General features: G+C 41.7%; 1 pseudogene; it reads right to left on the bottom strand.

Annotated features, from left to right (window-relative positions):
* Positions 1–5,716: 5,716 nt before the first annotated feature.
* LOC147418619 (high-affinity nitrate transporter 2.1-like) lies at positions 5,717–11,525 on the bottom strand (annotated as a pseudogene).
* Between the last annotated feature and the right edge of the window lie 6,650 nt (positions 11,526–18,175).

The following is an 18,175-nucleotide window of genomic DNA, read 5'->3' as shown; positions in this document are numbered from 1 at the left end:
CGGATGTAGGTTCTTGAGCTGGTATATCAACTAATCAAGTCTGCAGTCTTGTTGCCACTGGTGGAGCTCGTGTTTGTACTTTTGGCTCCTCATCTGTCTTGTTGAGAAACAATAAATTTTGCTATGGGGCAGGTAGTAGATGCTCTACTTGGCATATAGCTTGATAGGCAATTTTGGTGAGCACTTCTAGAGCTCCCAAAAATGTGATGTTCTCTGGCTTCTTCACATGAGTGAGGGTTGTGTAGATCTATTGTGCATGGTTCACCTCTGTTATCACCTCTTTCTTTGATTCGTGTGTGAAGGTGGAAGCCATGGCATGATTGGGAACTGTATACCTTGGCGGTCTCTTGGCAGTGAAGTGAAACTGCTCGTGATAGAGCCGTAGTGCCCGGTCTATTTTCCTTTGCTTCAAATCCAAAAAGGAGGATGATCGACTGGTGAAAATATTGCTGGTTGGTAATTGTCTGTCCCTTATATATTTTCATCCTTTCTGAAGCTTGAGTGCTTTTGCCACTTGGTCTTTTGTTATGTTAACTTCAATAGGAGAGCAATTGAGGTCAGATATGGTGGCTCGTCCTTCCTTGGTGATGCTGTACAGCTCATACGCTCTTTTGTAATCAACACCGAAGGGATCCATCTCTATGAAGTCCTTAAGGCCAATCTTTTCCCAAAGTGGTCGGACTACCTGCTCATTGATAAGGTCATGAGCTTCCCTTGGTAGCATCTGTACTTTCACTTTGGCTCCATGAGCACTCTTAAATGATCCGTGGTAGACAATGACATGTTGGCTGTCCAATTGGTCTGTTGCCAACCATGTGACATTTGCCTCTCTTAAGGAGTCTTCCTCCAAGTGATATGGTGGGAGTTTACAAATTTCTACGTCATGGTATTTTTCTTCTGAGCTCGTGATGTAGATGAGAGAGAACTTGACAGTTTATTGGCACATTCAGAGATTAGACCATTCTAGAAAGTTACAACCAAGTAGCACAACTAAATAAACAAAAATGAGCCCTAAAAATTACAATTTTGGCAAAGTCTATCTTCGATGCGCCTAAGATGTAGATGGGTGTAGGTGCCTACAAAAATGGTGTCAGATGGATTGTATAGAAAATATAAGTGCTGGTGGTGATATGCAAGAATCTTGAGAGCTTTTGGACTCTTATGATGGGAGTTGTGAACAATTATATGTCTGCTTGTTGGTAATTGACCATCAGGATTTGTCAAACTTGATGAAACTTCGGCAAGTATTTAATGTGACCATTGTGAACATATATGTGTTTCACAGATGCAAGTTAGGGTCTTCCTTTGCCATTTCTATCTTAGGCACGTCTAAGATAAAAAGAGGGTGATTAAGATCCATTTCTTATTTTTGGTACTTTGATGGGTCCTAAAGCATTTATTATTGATGATGGGTGATGTTGGGTTTGATTTGGCAAGCTAAAAGTAAGAATTGGGCATTGATGGATATGGGATGTGGCACAGTGCATTTTATGAGTATTTGCATGAAAAAAGTGTTACAGTGTGATGTAGTGTTTGTGATGGGGAGAGAAAACATGCTAGTGTAGAAGGGGGTGCCAAAAAATGGTGCCATGCTAGTGAGCCATCTTCGGTGCACCGAAGACAGAAGTTACACTTTATTGCACTTTAGGCCTTGCTTTTGCCCTATCTAGCTTCTGCTAGGTAGAAAGTGTCCCCCTTGATTTTTGAGGTGAGTTGGGTCAAGATTTTGCATTGTGGTGCAAAATGGCGCTTTGGGGCGTGAATATGGTCTTTTTGTCCTATAATGATGATTGAGTCTCAATTACACCCCTAAATCTTCACAGTTCCTTAACATGATGGCCTCAAAACATTTGTAAATTTTGGTCCCCATGTGACTCCTTTATCTTCGGTGTGCTGAAGATGCTAGGTCAGATTTTCTGACTCCCTTTGCACTTTGGAGCTTAGCAAAGTTTTGTCCCCCCTAGTGATGAGCCTCTTATTTAGTTTTGGTGCAATTTATAGGTCAGGTGTAGCCGGTGTTAGCATTTTTTCCCCTAATCGTTCCCAAATTTCCATGTGTTGTCGTGCCTCTTATAGCTCTTGTGGTTGACAGTGTGATAATCAAAACACTTCTAGACGTAGTTAAGAACTTACCCGTCATGGCTGGAGTGAGTAAGAGTCAACAGGTAGTGCATAGGAGAGCATAGAAGGTCGCCAAAATCCACCACTCAGAGCTCTTTTTCTAAGGTCTAGAATGAAAATGAGAGATATATTGGCCTACAAGGCTATACATACCTAGACTTTCCCGACACCTCCTATCAATTACCTACCCAATGAGCTCATCAGGTCTAATTGCATACTCTCGGATTGAAAATCTTTGAAAACTAACATCCCTCAATCATTCTCGGGGGATTCACTATTAGTAATGGGGGGATGTCACCTGCGTGCATCAAAATTAGAGAAACCCCCTATATGTGGTATCTTACTTGCTAGCCTACCCCCCTACATAAAGACAAGATACAGACGTTCTCGCAATGAGCCAATCTCCCTCATACGGATTTCGTACGGAATGTAATGACCCACTATTTTATAAATACTAGTAACATAACAATTTTAGAAGCACATTCTTTTGCAAAAATACATGTCGAACTGCAAATGAACAGAAGTGTACATTGTAGTGTGTTTTCATTTGCAATAGATGTTAAGAGAACAAACCATGAAAAACAACAAATATAATGAATACAAAATAAAAATAAATCAATCGTTTCAATGTAATTTGTCAAAAAAAAAATCATTTGTCTTGTAAACTGATACAAATCTCAATCTCAAAACATATGATACTAGCCACCTACTTAGTAGGCATCCCACATGGGATTTAAGGCACACATATGGAATGGATTGTTCTCTAAATAACAAATAATGCATACTCTTAAACAACCATGGAAACTTCACTCATCAAATCAAAACACATTACAAAAAACCCATTAAAAGATTAATCTTTTTGAACAAAAACAATTATATGTGATATGAATGCACGTCTATGCTTAAGCAAAATGCAACTTCTAAAAAAGCACCATCAGAGTTAATTTTGAGTTTGCACATAAAATATAAATCCTAAAAATTTTACCAGAGTCTCCTTTGTATAGAGACCTCTTCTATAAAAAAAATCAATACACCCTTTTCTTGGGCTCCCACATGGGATTTTCATCACATAATTTCTTTTCCAAAAAAATTGTCCACCTCATCTTGGGCTCCCACGTGGGATTTAAGGATTGTCTTACACATTAAAATCAAACACATTCTCAATAGAGTCAAAGTAATCTAACTTCAGAGTGGTGGTATGACCTGCATAATAAAGACATTGTGTATGTGTGATACATAGACCCAAGGTATGCTAGACGTGTCTTGGCAAGAAACTATAGCTCAAGATAATACACCATGTCAAGCCATATGACCATGTGGGAAATTGAAACTATAAAATTTGTAACTACATAGAAAGAAAGCTTATGGATAGCTAGAAGAACTGAAGTGTCCTATATTAACCTAATGTGACCCATATATCACTTTGAAAGGTAAAAGAACTGAAGGTAAAAATCTATAGCTCAAGATGGCACACCCGGTTAAGCCATATGACCATGTGACAAATTGAGACTATATTTGTAATTATATACAAATAAAGACACTATGTATGTGTGACACATAGACCCAAGGTACGCTAGAAGTGTCTTGGCAAGAAACTATAGCTCAAGATAACACGACCATGTGGGAAATTGAGAGTATAAAATTTGTAACTACATAGAAAAGAAAGCTTTATGGATAACTAGAAGAACTAAAGGTAAAAATTGATAATCAATAAGCACATAACCGAGTTTAAAGCGAAAAATCCCTGTTTTCAAGTGCATTCCAAGTGTTGTGATAGTCAATACTCACATATCCGAGTTTAAAGCCAATATTCCCTGTTTGCAAGTCCTCCTCCTAAAGGGCTCCTAAATGAAGGGACTATTAACAAACTAGAATTTCTTTTCTGCTTAAGCCAACTGGTGCTAGTCTTGCTATTCTTAACCTTAACACTATGGCCCATAAGGGCTTTATCCTTGGTGGCAATCCCAAGGGTCAAGACAGTCTTGGCTTTTTGTTGTTGCTTATGGTCTCAAGGTGGCTCCCTTTGCCAACCAATGTATGGTCTAGGGTTGGATGCCATGGCTTGGTTGGAGCATGGACGACTTTCATTACAACTTTCATTACAGCTTTTTGTTGTTGCTTATGGTCTCCTGCTGGCTCCCTTTGCCAACCAATGTATGGTCTAGGGTTGGATGCCATGGCTCAATTGGAGCATGCATGGATTTCATTACAACTTTCTTATTTTTGTAATATAAAACAAAATCTGTCTTTTGAAAACAAAAAGCCAAAAAGGAAATCATGAAATTTTCCTATGAAGAGATGCATTCATAAATTAAAAACTTGGATTCAAAATATTCTACACCTTTCTCCTTGTTCTTCAAGGCAAACTTTAACATGCCAAACAAAGAATGTACGTTCTGATTTTCTGTTCCCGAGAATTATCGCTTAAAAGTTAGGTTTTGAGAACTATCGCCCAAAAGCTAGCTTTTTTTTGTGAAGATGCTACTTATTTTTTGGGTGGACCTAAAAACAAACTCTACTTATTTTTACCCATCAAAAGGATCTCAGCAATCGCAGGAAACTTAACTCCCACTAGATTATAACAACAAACAAGCAAGGTCCTTTAGAGGATACATCCAAATGTAAACTAAATGGCAAGGCATGGCTTTAAGAGCAATGGAGTATTATGCAATCTGGGTCTATTTAACTACTCACAATGATTTTTTCACTGGCGGGTTGGTGAGCTGTGGATAGAGCTTGAAAATTGAACTCTTAATGGGCTCTTAATTCTTTGGCTGCAGCACTTGCACCGAGCTCCAAGCATCCAACTTCCAAAATGCAGCACCAAGCAGCAGGTCCTGTCCAAAAGAACCCGAGCCAAGAAGTTTATACACCCAAAGCAACCATGCAAACAAAATGGACATGCTTGAACCATACATGCTGGAATTTTGCACAAATTGCAAGCAGGATGCAGAATCAAAAGAGCTGTAGTGCAACTGGCTCACCACTGTTTGTGTTTCTCTCTCGCTGTCTGCTGCACATCAGTGGGTCGTCTCCATAGCGGGTCGTCTCCATATAGTTGTGTGCATCAAATCTCCATTGAGATATTCTAATCAAATGGAATCTCTGCCAAGGTATACTAAACGTTTCTTAGGGAGTGATCACACGATGTTACTTAAAATAGCTGGTCTCATGCATGGTCACAAGTGCACCAGTTATTTGTCTTACATGAAACTATGCAAGGCGTATTGTAACTATGCTGATGTTGGCATGGTTTTATCAATAAGATGCAACATCTTACTGATAACTATGATTCGTGTGACCACATCCTTATCATACTAAGCATTATCTTTTGTATATGTAGGCCAATGTGAGAAATAGTTGACCTTGTTTTCCTATTGTTGTAAAGAGGGACACAGACTATTCCTCATGTAGGCCATAGCGACTTTCAAGTTTTAACTTTTCACCTTGTTTTGCAAGTGAGAAAGTCACAAGAAAGTACAAGTAGGGCCCTTACACCCTTGATCCTTCAACAACCAGACTTAAATTATGGCTGGCCTTCTAAGTTCCACCCTAATTGTGGAGAACAATGCTTAATATTCAACTAAGTGATACTTCAAGAATCAAGGTATTCATGACAGCGTACAAACCTGCGGGAGATGAAGGGAATGATGCCGAATGTCAGCCCTGCTCTGGCCTCCACAAAAATCGAGAAGATGATCATCATGACTATGGCTCCTGACAAATTGCCAATTAGCCCGAGTGCAATACACGCCACTCCACCCAAGGTTTGCACAATCCACAATGTCCACAGGCGGTCGTGCATGCCATAGCAGCGAGCTGCCTAGTCCGACAAGATGCCTCCAAAGGGGCAAGTCACCAAATTCGCCATACCGAACACAGAAGCGATGATTTCAGCAATAAGAAGATTTAGATTGAACCTGTCGTAGAAGTATTGGCCTATCACATTGTCCACGGTCAGCTCGACACCAAAGCAATAGCCGTAGGAAAGGGCAAAGATCCAAATTCTGTAGTTTGTAACAACATGTAGAAAGACCTACGTCCATTGCCATTTTATAAGTAAAGCTCATCTCAGATTTATTTGCCGTAAAAACACAGAGAAGTTTAGAAATTTTTGCAAAATATTACCTTAGATAAGCCGTCTTTAACTTGAGCTCCCTTGCTCTTTAGCTCCTTGAAGTTTCCATCAGGTAAATCCTGACCAATGAGGAGGACTGTGAGGCCCATTATAATGTGCATGATCCCCGGCACAAATAAGGAGAGGCACCATGCCATGAAGTTAGGGGAGCCAATGGGACTGCGAATAAAAGGGGCATGATCAATTGTGTAGCTCCACCACCAAATTCCCCCATCCCGCCGTGATGCCGTTCACAGACCCCACAATCTCCACATTGAAGAAGGAGCTCATCCAATACTCGTAGGAGACAAATGTGGCGAGCGAGAATCCGATGAAGAAGCAGGACATAAGAAATCCGATGGACGTGGACACTGTCGCCGTGCAAAAAATTGCTAGCGAGCAGAGCATGACGATGAATGCACACCCATACCTCGGGCCAACGAGATTGCACAGAGCACCCATGAGCAGACGTGATGCGGTAGATCTCGACAGTGAAGCAATTCTGGCATTGCCGATGTCGCGCTTCTTGAGGTCAAGGTTGTCACGAATCACCGGCAGTAGGGGGGCAACGACAAAGCTGGAGACAAAGCAAGTGAAGAAGGAAATCCAAGACAGGCGGAATGTGCGCATATGCGAGGGTGCGAAAGACCAAAGCTTGATTTTCTTGGCCTTATTCTTAGAATCGAAGGGCAAGGCAAATGTGGATTTGAGGGGGGCGATTTCCCGTTCTTTTAAAAGGGATGTGTGCAAGTAAGTGCTGCACACACACACACACACACACACACACACACACACACACACACATAGAGAGAGAGAGAGAGAGAGAGAGAGAGAGAGAGAGAGAGAGAGAGAGAGAGAGAGAGAGAGAGAGAGAGAGAGAGAGAAGATGTCTCTGTAAATCGTAGCGAGAGGGCTAGATTTTGAAAACGAAATAGAATGGAGACCCCTAAAAAAGAGTTCGTATTCATGCAAACATCCCACATGCCAAGAGGAGACTTTCTCGTGTCGGTACAGTGCTACTCACCTCCCGTGCCTAGGAGAAAATATGAGTTCTGACACGCTGGCTGTAGTGACAGTGCCATGCGCATGCATCTCTCTCTCTCTCTCTCATCTTTGTTAGCGAGCAAGGCAAGGAATCAAAACATTGTGTACATGCCACCTGAACAAGGCAATGAGAACGCAACATGCCAGGCAAGAGACCGTGGGAGGGAAGGTGGGCTGGGGCTACAATAGGAGGAGGGTTGCACACGAGCAAAAAGGTCAAGCGGTTTAGGAGGCCCAGCATGTAGGGCCTGATTGCGGTTTGAGGCATGAGCCTCTAGCTACTACTGATCTGTGGGCGCTCGCAGTTCTTCAAAAAGTGAAGCTCTTCCAGGTGCTTGGTGGCACTACAAGTAGGTAGGCATGTGAAGACAAAGGGTGCGTAAGGCACAAGGCAAATCTTTCAACTATTAGGGGGTCCATCACATGTAGGGCAGGTCGCCTGACACCCTTTTGGCACATGAAAGGCTGGTTGGTGCCTTTCTTCAATCGATGTAAAGCACACTTTTGAGCAAGGTAGAGGCCTCCAAAGATGAAGACAAATTTGAGAGAGAGAGAGAGAGAGAGAGAGAGAGAGAGAGAGAGAGAGAGAGAGAGAGAGAGAGAGAGAGAGAGAGAGAGAGAGAGAGAGAGGAACATTTAGCATAGTAAGAGAGAGAGATTGAGGCAACCTTGATGGGGCCTTGATGTGCATAGTTTGCCAAGATAGGCAAGGTCAAACATGAGCCTATAATATTGTCGTTATTTGTTGGATTGATGAGAAAGTTGAAGGCTTGGACAATATTTTGAACTTTTCTAATATGGTAATGGGATCTTATCACAAAAGGAACCATTACTAGACTATCTATTGTTTCATGGAATGGTGTCATCAAACTGCAGGTAATAATTTGTTCCAACCGGTAGAGAAGGTAATTTAAGCGTTACCTATAGAAGAGCTAAATAGCTAAAGTTGTATCAGACACCCTTTGAGCACTATAGTAGTGTCCAAGTATTTGGTGTAGTTCATACATAAGGGTACATTGTTGCCATCATGTTGCGATGAAAGGTGTTGAAACAAATATAGACTCAAAAATGAATCTCAATTGTCAAAAAGGAATCAAAAGTAGAAAAGCTTGATCAATCCAACCAAAATAGATACATGGGTACTTTGGGAATTTTAAAAATTTGAAGGATATTTTGGGAATTTTGACAAATTAGAGGGGTTTGAGCTTGGCTTTAAGAAAATGAGGAAATTTACATAAGTTTTAGTATAATTACAGACAAAAGCTTCTAATCTTGACCAAAAAAATGAGAGAATTTCAAGTTTTCCCTTACTTTCACCACGCCATGAAAATATTCATCAATGCACACACACACACACACACACACACACACACACACACACACACACACACACACACACACACACACACACACACACACACACACACACACACACACACACACACACACACACGGGCTTACTAATGTATTTAAGGTGGCTCAGGTAGTTGAATGTAGCCCCAATGTAACCACCCTCCTCCCCTCCCCTCCCCCCATTTGTACGGTATGAGTATGAAATAATGAGGGGCTACCCCTATTGTATACGCTTATGTACAAAATGTAAACCCCCCCCTATTGTACACTCATGTGGTACCGTACGAAAAAACACTGTGAATCCCCCGGGCGATCATTGTGTTGTAATTTGTCCTAGATGACTAGTTGGTGAAAAAGGCTGCTGAACTTTGTGATCCAGTCTCTTCCCTTGAACTTTGAGATTTTTCATTTGAAGTCGGAATCCAATTTTGACATTCCTACTTACTTATTTTATTTGTTTTGGATTTTTTTATTAGCAAAAATCAAAGAAAAATAGCTAGACAACTCAAAAATTCTATTCAATACTCAAAAAACTCTAAAACACTTTTACTCTTATTATTCCGCCATATTTTTGTGGATTGCTCCATTTTTATCATGATTTCGGCCGAATTACACACTAACAAATGACATTGTACTATAAAGTATAATTATTGGAAGATTTGTACAATATATACACACACCTAGGGATTATCATATGGAAATCCCCATTCATCTCATTATTAGGGCAATCACTTAATTGGTTCAACAAAAATCAGACGTTAACACACAATTACGTCAAATCATTGCCCTTTTTACTTTTCAGATTCATATGCTTTTGTTCTTTTTAGATTGTCTACCCCTGTCCTGGCTTCAATTCAACCTGGGTTGTGCAGTGTAGAGGGTAGAAAGTTGTGTCTATGCATGGCCCTTATTGGCCCTATTATGATGTGGAGGTTAATGAAAATAAACACATTATGTTGTGCAAGCAAGAAGTGGTCTTGAGTATGACACTCAAGGGTTTTTGATGTCAAGATATCTTGTTGCTTGACTCTTTTCAAGAGAAAATTTTGCAACAATTGAGCTTGTTCTTTGATAGTGCAATATGCATTGTCCGTTGTGTGCTATTGGATACAATGGTCTCTGTAGTTGTGAGTGCCTTGACTTTAGGTACCCACTTATACCAGACTGTAGCTGGCTTGACTTGCTGTGGGGTCTTTGGTACCCATTGTTGAACTTGTTTGCCATGGATATTTGGTCTTTTTGTGGCTGTACTTTGCTTCCTTAGTTGCCATATCCATGTCCTCTTGAGTAGCGATGACTTCTGTTGAGCAGGTGGATGTAATCATTTTTCTTTAAAGTTGTCGACGATGTGTAGCAATATTTTTGGCATCCATACTTGTTGAGGTTGGTTCTTGAGCTGGCTCTTGGGTACCCAAATTTGCTTGACTTCTTTCATAGGCTCACTAGAAGCAGTCTTTAATGGAGTAGTGGTCGTATTTGTGACTGATGACTTCTGCTTCCTTTCGATTCTTCCTTATTGTATGCAAACGATATCCTTAGTTGTCTGCCTTTACGTATGAGTTCCAGCATTTGGGCATCCCAATCTTGTACTGCTTTGTAGGTTCTCATCGATGGAACCCCTTGTATTAGTTCTTCATTCATGTGTTCATCCGCAATACATATGAAGGTATGTGGGTAGAAAAATCCATGAACCATAATAATCAAGTTATTCTTTCCTAGTGTTGCAGTGATTTGTTTGTTACAGCCTTTCACAGTGGCCTGATAGTACTCAAGTGCTTGAGTAGTTGCCTTGAGATAATTTGAGTAACTAACAACATTGGCTCGAGCTCCCGTGTATGCTAAGGTTTTCACTTTGTATCCCTCTTTTAGATTCACATCGATCCGCATATCAAGACCCTCCATCCACTCATCATCACTCTCTACCTCATCGTCAGCTATGGGCTGAACTTGGAGAGTATTGAGTGGTACAACTTGTAAAATAGGTTGCTTTGTAGCTTTCCGTTTTAGAATCCGAATGCAAGCCTCCTCCTGAGCCTCATCTATCACCTGTTGTCGTTTAAGCTTTCTTTCCTTGTCTGCATGAATTCTCTACAAAAGCTCATTAGTTAAGGGAAGATTGTATTTACAAAGCCGACATCCACTTATCCAATTTGCCATAATTTCTCCATCTAATGTAGCTAGCTTGACTGCACCTCTCAGTGAAACATCTTCAATGACAAAAGGACCATGTCCTTTTTTCTTGAATTACATGTTGTTTCAACGAATATACTAAGACTAAGTCCCCTGGTTTGGTCAGCAGTTGTGAGTCAAAGAACTATTTTTGTTTTTGTTTTTGTGCGTAGATGTGAGCAATGGCCGCTAATCGTTGTTCATCTAATCATTCAAAATCTTTAAGTCATTTTGACAATTCGTGTCCCTTCCATTCTAAGTCAGTAGCAACTCTAAGAGTGGGTAATAAGAATTCCATTGGCAAGATCACATCTAGGCCATAAACCAAATTAAAAGGAGTCATGTTCAAAGTTGTTTTGAATGAAACTCAATAAGCCCATAAGGAAGAATGAAGATGCATTTCCCAGTCCGCTCTACCTTAACTAACAATTTTAGTTAGTACAGAGCTCAAAATTTTGTTCGTATGTTCTGATTGACCATTTGCTTGAGGATGATAGGGAGCAGATTTGTTATGGATTACCATGAACTCATCTAACAGATATTATATCACCTCATTAAGGAAATGCGATCCGCGCTCACTCACAATCTCAATAGGAAGTCCATACCTAGTGAATACACATTCATACAAGAACACAACAGTGGTTCTAGCATCGTTCTTCCTGGTGTCCCGTGCCTCAGCCCACTTGGTTAAGTAATCTGTGACCCCAACCAAGTTAATCATTGTAAGGTTTGGTCTTGTGGAAAGTGTAGTCCTACTATTGTGGTATGTGCTCGAATCAAGTAGGCTTCTTGTTCCTTAGGATTGATGCACAAGAGTAGGAGTCCATCTTTGTTTTACCGATACAATTGTCCAGCCAACAACTGATACAATGCGGATTGCTCAATGAGTCGTGGTGTAATTGTAAAGAATGAGGATGCAAGAGATCTACACAAGACAAGCACAAACCACACTGAGATGGAAAGCTTCTTCTTCTTCTTCACAGAAAAGAGAGTACAAAATGACTAAGTGCTAAAGCTGAAAAGTAGCACATATGTACATGCGGTCACTAAGTGTGAACTCGCTAGAAGCGTACTAGGTTGGCGCTATAAGTGTAGTCCAGCTGTAGAATCACTGGCAGAGATCCTCCGTGTCGGTCACCTAACGCACCAGTGAGTAAATGCCGTAAGCGGCCAAGACCCGTAGTGGATGCCAACTCAAGATGTAGAGCTCGACATCTCAACACTCCCCCTTGAGCTTTGCATGTCGCAGAGTCCAAGCATAGTCCGGAAACGTTGAAGCTTCTCAGCTCCGAGGGCCTTGATAAAGATATCCGCTATCTGCTCCTCTGTGCTGACGTAGACCAAGTCGATGTCGCCCGCCAACACTCGCTCTCGAACGTAGTGGTAATGGACCTCTATGTGTTTTGTCCTGGCATGGAACACTGGGTTCCTAGTCAACTGCATGCTGCTGAGGTTGTCACAATGGATGAAAATCTGTTGGTCCACCTGCACTCCCAAGTCCTCAAGTAATGTGCGTAGCCAAGCTACCTCGCACGCCGCAACTGCTGCACCTCTGTACTCGGCCTCTGTGCTCGATAAAGCAACCGTAGGCTGCTTTTTGCTGCTCCAAGTAACAGCAACACTCCCAAAAGAGAACATGAAGCCACTCGTAGATCTCCTATCAACAATGCTACCTGCCCAATCTGCATCTGTATACCCATACAATGCTAATGGTGCATCTGCTGCATAGAACAATGCGTAGTCAAGAGTACCTTGCACATACCTAAGTGTGCGTCGTACTCCATCCAAATGTGGCTTCCTCGGAAGCTGCATGAACTGACTCTCCAAGCCTACTGTGTAGCTCAAGTCTGGCCTCGTGATAGTCAAGTAGATTAGACTACCCACAATCTTCCTGTACATGTTGACATCCTCAACAACATCACCCTTCTCTGCACTCAGCTTTGCATTCACATCCAAGGGAATAGAAATTGGCTTACAATCAGCCATACCATACTTTGACAACATGTCCAAAGCATACTGTCTCTGTGATAGCCATACACCCTCTGGAGTCCTGATCACCTCAATGCCAAGAAAGTAGCGCAACTCGCCTAAATCTTTCATTTCAAACTCCTGTTTGAGAAGACCCTTCACATGGTCAATCTCCATAGCATTGTCACCCACAATAATAAGGTCATCTACATATATGGTAATGACCACAATCCCCACATCACTCTCACGTACATAGAGTGAATGATCAGCATGAGCTCTTCTAAACCCAATACTGACAAGATACTTGGCAATCCTGTCATACCATGCTCTAGAGCCCTGCTTCAAACCATACAAAGCTTTGAGAAGTCTGCATACATAATCTGGGTAACCTGGATCGACATAACTAGGTGGCTGATCCATATACACTTCCTCTTGCAACTCACCATTCAAGAAGGCATTCTTTACATCCATTTGATGCATAATCCATCCTCTAGATGCAGCCACTGCTATGATAGCTCTCACAGTCGTCATCTTTGCCACTGGAGCAAAAGTCTCCTCATAGTCTATGCCATATGTCTGTGCATAACCCTTTGCGACCAGCCTTGCCTTGTGACGCTCAATGTTACCATCAGCCTTATGCTTGGTTTTATACACCCATTTACAGCCAATAGCTTTCTTGCCACTTGGCAATGGCACCAACTCCCATGTGTCGTTTGCTTCCAATGCAGCCATCTCTTCATTCATTGCATCATCCCAATGCACATTTCCAAATGCATCCTCAAAACATGTGGGCTCCACATCCTGTATCACCTTAGCCATGTAGGCTTGGTGATGCGCTAGATACCCATCATAAGTCAATTTCTGAACTGGATTTCTGACTCTATTAGATCTGCGCGGTCCTAGGTCACTCCTTTGCCCTCTAGCATCTTCTTGTACTTTCCTTACACCAGGTGTCCTGACAGCCGGGATTCCAAATTCCTCATCAAGACTTTGTTCAGAACCATCTGAATCCATGTCTACATGTGAAAAACCTGATGATGCATCAGCCATAAAGGGAGGTTCATCAACCTTTTCCTTTCCTTTTCGTGATACATTCCCTGTACCTGTTGGTGGAGTAACCTGCATACGTAGTCTACCATTCCATGGTTTCTCAACAGAGCCACGAGAAGAGGACTCTTGTGGTCCACTCAAAACCTGTGACTGTGGCCTCACATTTTGTACAACCACATCATCTTTTACATCAGCCCCAATAGTGCCATGTGCATTATTGTACCAGTTGCTCATCTCATCAAAGACTACATCTCTGCTCACTCGTAATTCTCGTGTAGTAGGATTGTAGCCCGTGTACCCCTTTTGTTCAAGGGAATATCCCACAAGAATACATTTCTCTGCTTTAGGATCCAATTTTCTACGCAACTCATCTGATACATACACGTAAGCTATACAGCCAAACACTTTCAAGTGTGCCAAATCAGGCTTTGTACCTGTAAACTTTTCCTCAGGTGTTACATCATGCACCGCAGCTGTAGGTGTCCTGTTCATAATGTACACAGCTGTATTTATGGCTTCAGCCGAGAAATGATGAGGCATGTTCTTCTCATTCATCAATGCACGTGCAACCTCTGCAATGTGCCTGTTTTTCCTTTCTGTGACCCCATTCTGTTGTGGAGTATATCTGCATGTAAACTGCCTGCGTATACCATGCATTCACAGAAAATCTGAAAAATCATTGGAGAAGTACTCTCCCCCTCCATCTGACCTCAATGTCTTGATTTGCATATCTGTCTCCTTCTCAATCATGACTTTGAAGTCTTGAAAGTGACCAAACACTTCCCTTTTGTTACGCATGAAGTAGACCCATACTTTCCTTGTATGGTCATCAATGAAAGAGACATAATACTTGCAACCATGTATACTTGCAGTATCGGTTGGACCCCAAACATCTGTGTGCACCACCTCAAGTGGCTTTTTACATACATTGCGCTCATGTGGAAATGAGCCCTTTGACTGTTTTCCAAACTGGCATGCTGCACACACTTTATGCATACCATCCACCTTGAATTTGGGCAAACCTTTTACAATCTGTTTTGATTGCATGCTGCACAATCTCTGCTCATTGACATGGCCAATGCATTTGTGCCAAATGTCAACATCAGCCACAACACCTGTGCCCTGTGCAAATAATGCAGCTTTTACCTCAGGCATGTCTACATTCAGCGTAAACATTCTGCCCACACATTTGCCCTCTGTGATCAGCTTACAGCCATTCTGGAAATCTTCTACATAACAGCCATTTGGATTGAAGCGAACCTGCAAACCCTACTCAACCATTTGTCCAACAGAAACAAGATTCTTTGTAATGTTTGGGACATGAAGTACATCTGCTAAGTACTTTGATTTCCCACTCTTTGTATTTAGAGGTATGTCTCCTACATGAGCAATGGGGTGAGCTGTGTCATCTCCTATCTGCACATAGCCTGACACATCTGGTTTGCGCATATCTCTAAACCACTCTCCACGAGACGTCATGTGATTAGAGGCACCTGAATCCACATACCAAACATCATCTTGGGTGGAATTCTCTGCAATCATTGTATTCATTACATGCTGCATAACAAACATGCGCTCGTTTTTGCTGTCATCTGCATCTCTGCTAGTAGATGCATAGTTGCCCTGTTCTCTCTTTCCACTTGCTTTTCCCTTTGGACAGTCACGTGACATGTGACCTCTTTCACCACAAGTCTAACATTCTCTGCTATCTGGAGTATGTTGCTGCCTGCTTGATCCTGCACCACGACCTCTTTGACTCCCCCTGCCTTGAGACTGGTTTCCCCTGCCACCTATATTGTTTTGATTTGATTGACCTTCCAGAAATTGGCCCCTGCAACCCCTTGGGCCTTGACCACGACCTCTACCTCTACCTATGTTGGAGTTAGAATAGAAGGCCTGTTCAGAATTATTTCTGCCATGAGAAGAAGATGTGTCAAGGTTCTTCTTCTCAAGAATAAGCATAGAAATCAAATCTTGGAACACGGGGATGTCGTCTCTTGTATTCATGGAAGACCTAAAATGGACATACTCATCTCCTAGACCATCCAAGCATGCACGGACAATGTCATCGTCTTCCACTGAGACTTTAATAGATCCAAGAGCCTCAATGATACTCTTGATCTTCAAGGCATAATCATTGATTGAGAGGTTGTTCCTCTTAACCTGATTTAGCTCCGACTTTAGTTGAAGCTTCCTGGCCTTGGTGTTCACCTCGAACACTCTGCCTAAGTTTCTCCATGCAATGGAGGGGGTTTCAGCATCCTGTAGATAGCCCATCATGCCATCTGTGATGCTCATAGAAAGCCAATACATCACTTTGCTCTGGCCTTGTTGCCAGTCCCTCAAAGCTTTCCTTTGTTCTGCTGTAGCATTTGCCTCGGGAATCTCTGGCTCCTTTTCATTGTCTCCTTCTACATAGTCCCAATAACCTTTTCCTTTTAGGAAATTTGTTATTCTGAACTTCCATGCAGGGTAGTTATTTTTCTCAAGCTTCTCAATAACAATCTGACTGAAACCGTCAGACATCTTGAAGCACTAAGACAAAATAGCTGCAATCTGCAAAAACCTGCAAATTTGCTGAACCTCCTATCGTGGTACCTGTAACGCTTTCTACACTCAACGAGTGTCCACAATCAAGCGTACATACAACCACTGTACTTGTACAGTAAATCTCTGTATACTGCACTTTGGAGACCTGTTCAGAAACTCGGCATCTGGTCGTGGATTGCGAACGAAGGGATTGTGATGCTCTTGCTCTCTTAGCCTCTCTTGCCTGCACCAGGCTCTGATACCATGTAAAGAATGAGGATGCAAGAGAGCTACACAAGACAAGCACAAAGCACACAGAGATGGAAAGCTTCTTCTTCTTCTTCACAGAAAAGAGAGTACAAAATGACTAAGTGCTAAAGCTGAAAAGTAGCACATATGTACATGCGGTCACTAAGTGTGAACTCGCTAGAAGCGTACTAGGCTGGCACTATAAGTGTAGTCCAGTTGTAGAATCACTGGCAGAGATCCTCCGTGTCGGTCACCTAACGCGCCAGTGAGTAAATGCCGTAAGCGGCCAAGACCCGTAGTGGATGCCAGCTCAAGATGTAGAGCTCGACATCTCAACAGTAATGAGAATCAATATTTGAGAATCTACTTACGCGATGGTCATTAGGGTCACAAGGTCTTCTGACCATCGTAGAACCATTTCCACAGAGAACAGATATGCATTTGGCAAATCATCATCTACCCTCTTAGGTGCTTCCCCTGTTGTTGTGAGTCTCAACAAATTATCCACTTTTGGTGTGTGGTGCCTTTTTTAACCACCATTGTGAAGTCAAATTCAAGTAGGGTGATGAACCATCTTACTATCCTTTGAGTATTGCAAGGTTTGTTTACCAAATAGAGTAAGGCTTGATGGTCTACAAAAAAGACAAACTTGTTGGCTAACAAGTAGTGCCGGAATTTCTTGACAGAATACACCATACCAAGGCCTTCTCTTTCCATAATTGTATAATTATTTTCTGCCAGGTTTAATTGTTGGCTAGCATAGGAGATAGGAAAATCCATGGTCCCCTCTATTGGTTGAGCTAAGATACAACCCATAGCAAAACTTGAAGCATTAATGTATACATGAAATACTTTGTCCCATTTGGGAGCCTTCAGTATCTGTGCTAAGGTCAAAGCTTGCTTAAGCTTTTGAAATGATTCTTCACATTCGTTGGTCCATTTAAAATGAGTGATAGGGCTAGAAATGGGCTTAGAAATCATAGCATACATGTAGGTAAATCTACAATAGTAACCACAATGTCCCATAAATGCTTGAATGTCTTTGATTGTTGTTGGTCTAGCCATCTCAACAATAACTGCTACTTTTTCCATGTCTGTGGCTATGCCCTTTTTAGACACAATATGTCCAAGAATTTTGCCTTGTCTAGCCATAAAAATGCATTTTTTAGGGTTTAGGAAAATCCTGTATAAGAAACATTTCTCAAACACACATCGTAAATGCTCAAAATGACTTTCTCGTTTGGTGGAGTGCACACAGAGGTCATCCATGTATACTTCTAAGAAATTTAATAGATATTCCTTGAAGGCATGGCTCATCAGCCTTTGGAATGTTGTCAATGCATTGGTCAAGTTGAAGGGCATGACTATATAGGCAAAAATTTCCCATTTTGTAGCAAAGGCTATTGTATGTTGGTCCTCGGGATCTATTGTCAGTTGGTTGTACCCAAAGAAGCCATCTAAAAAGCTATAAGATTCCTTGCCAGCTACTCGTTCTAGCACATGATCAGTGATGGGAGGAGGATGGCTATCTCATATAGTGGTAGCATTCACTTTTTTGAGATTTACACACACTCT

This window comes from Adiantum capillus-veneris, chromosome 30, assembly GCF_014529385.1.
Source record: "Adiantum capillus-veneris isolate H3 chromosome 30, ASM1452938v2, whole genome shotgun sequence".
In the NCBI taxonomy this organism is placed as follows: Eukaryota; Viridiplantae; Streptophyta; class Polypodiopsida; order Polypodiales; family Pteridaceae; genus Adiantum; species Adiantum capillus-veneris.
Note: the sequence above shows the minus strand (reverse complement) of the source record. Positions and strands in the feature narration are given on the sequence as shown.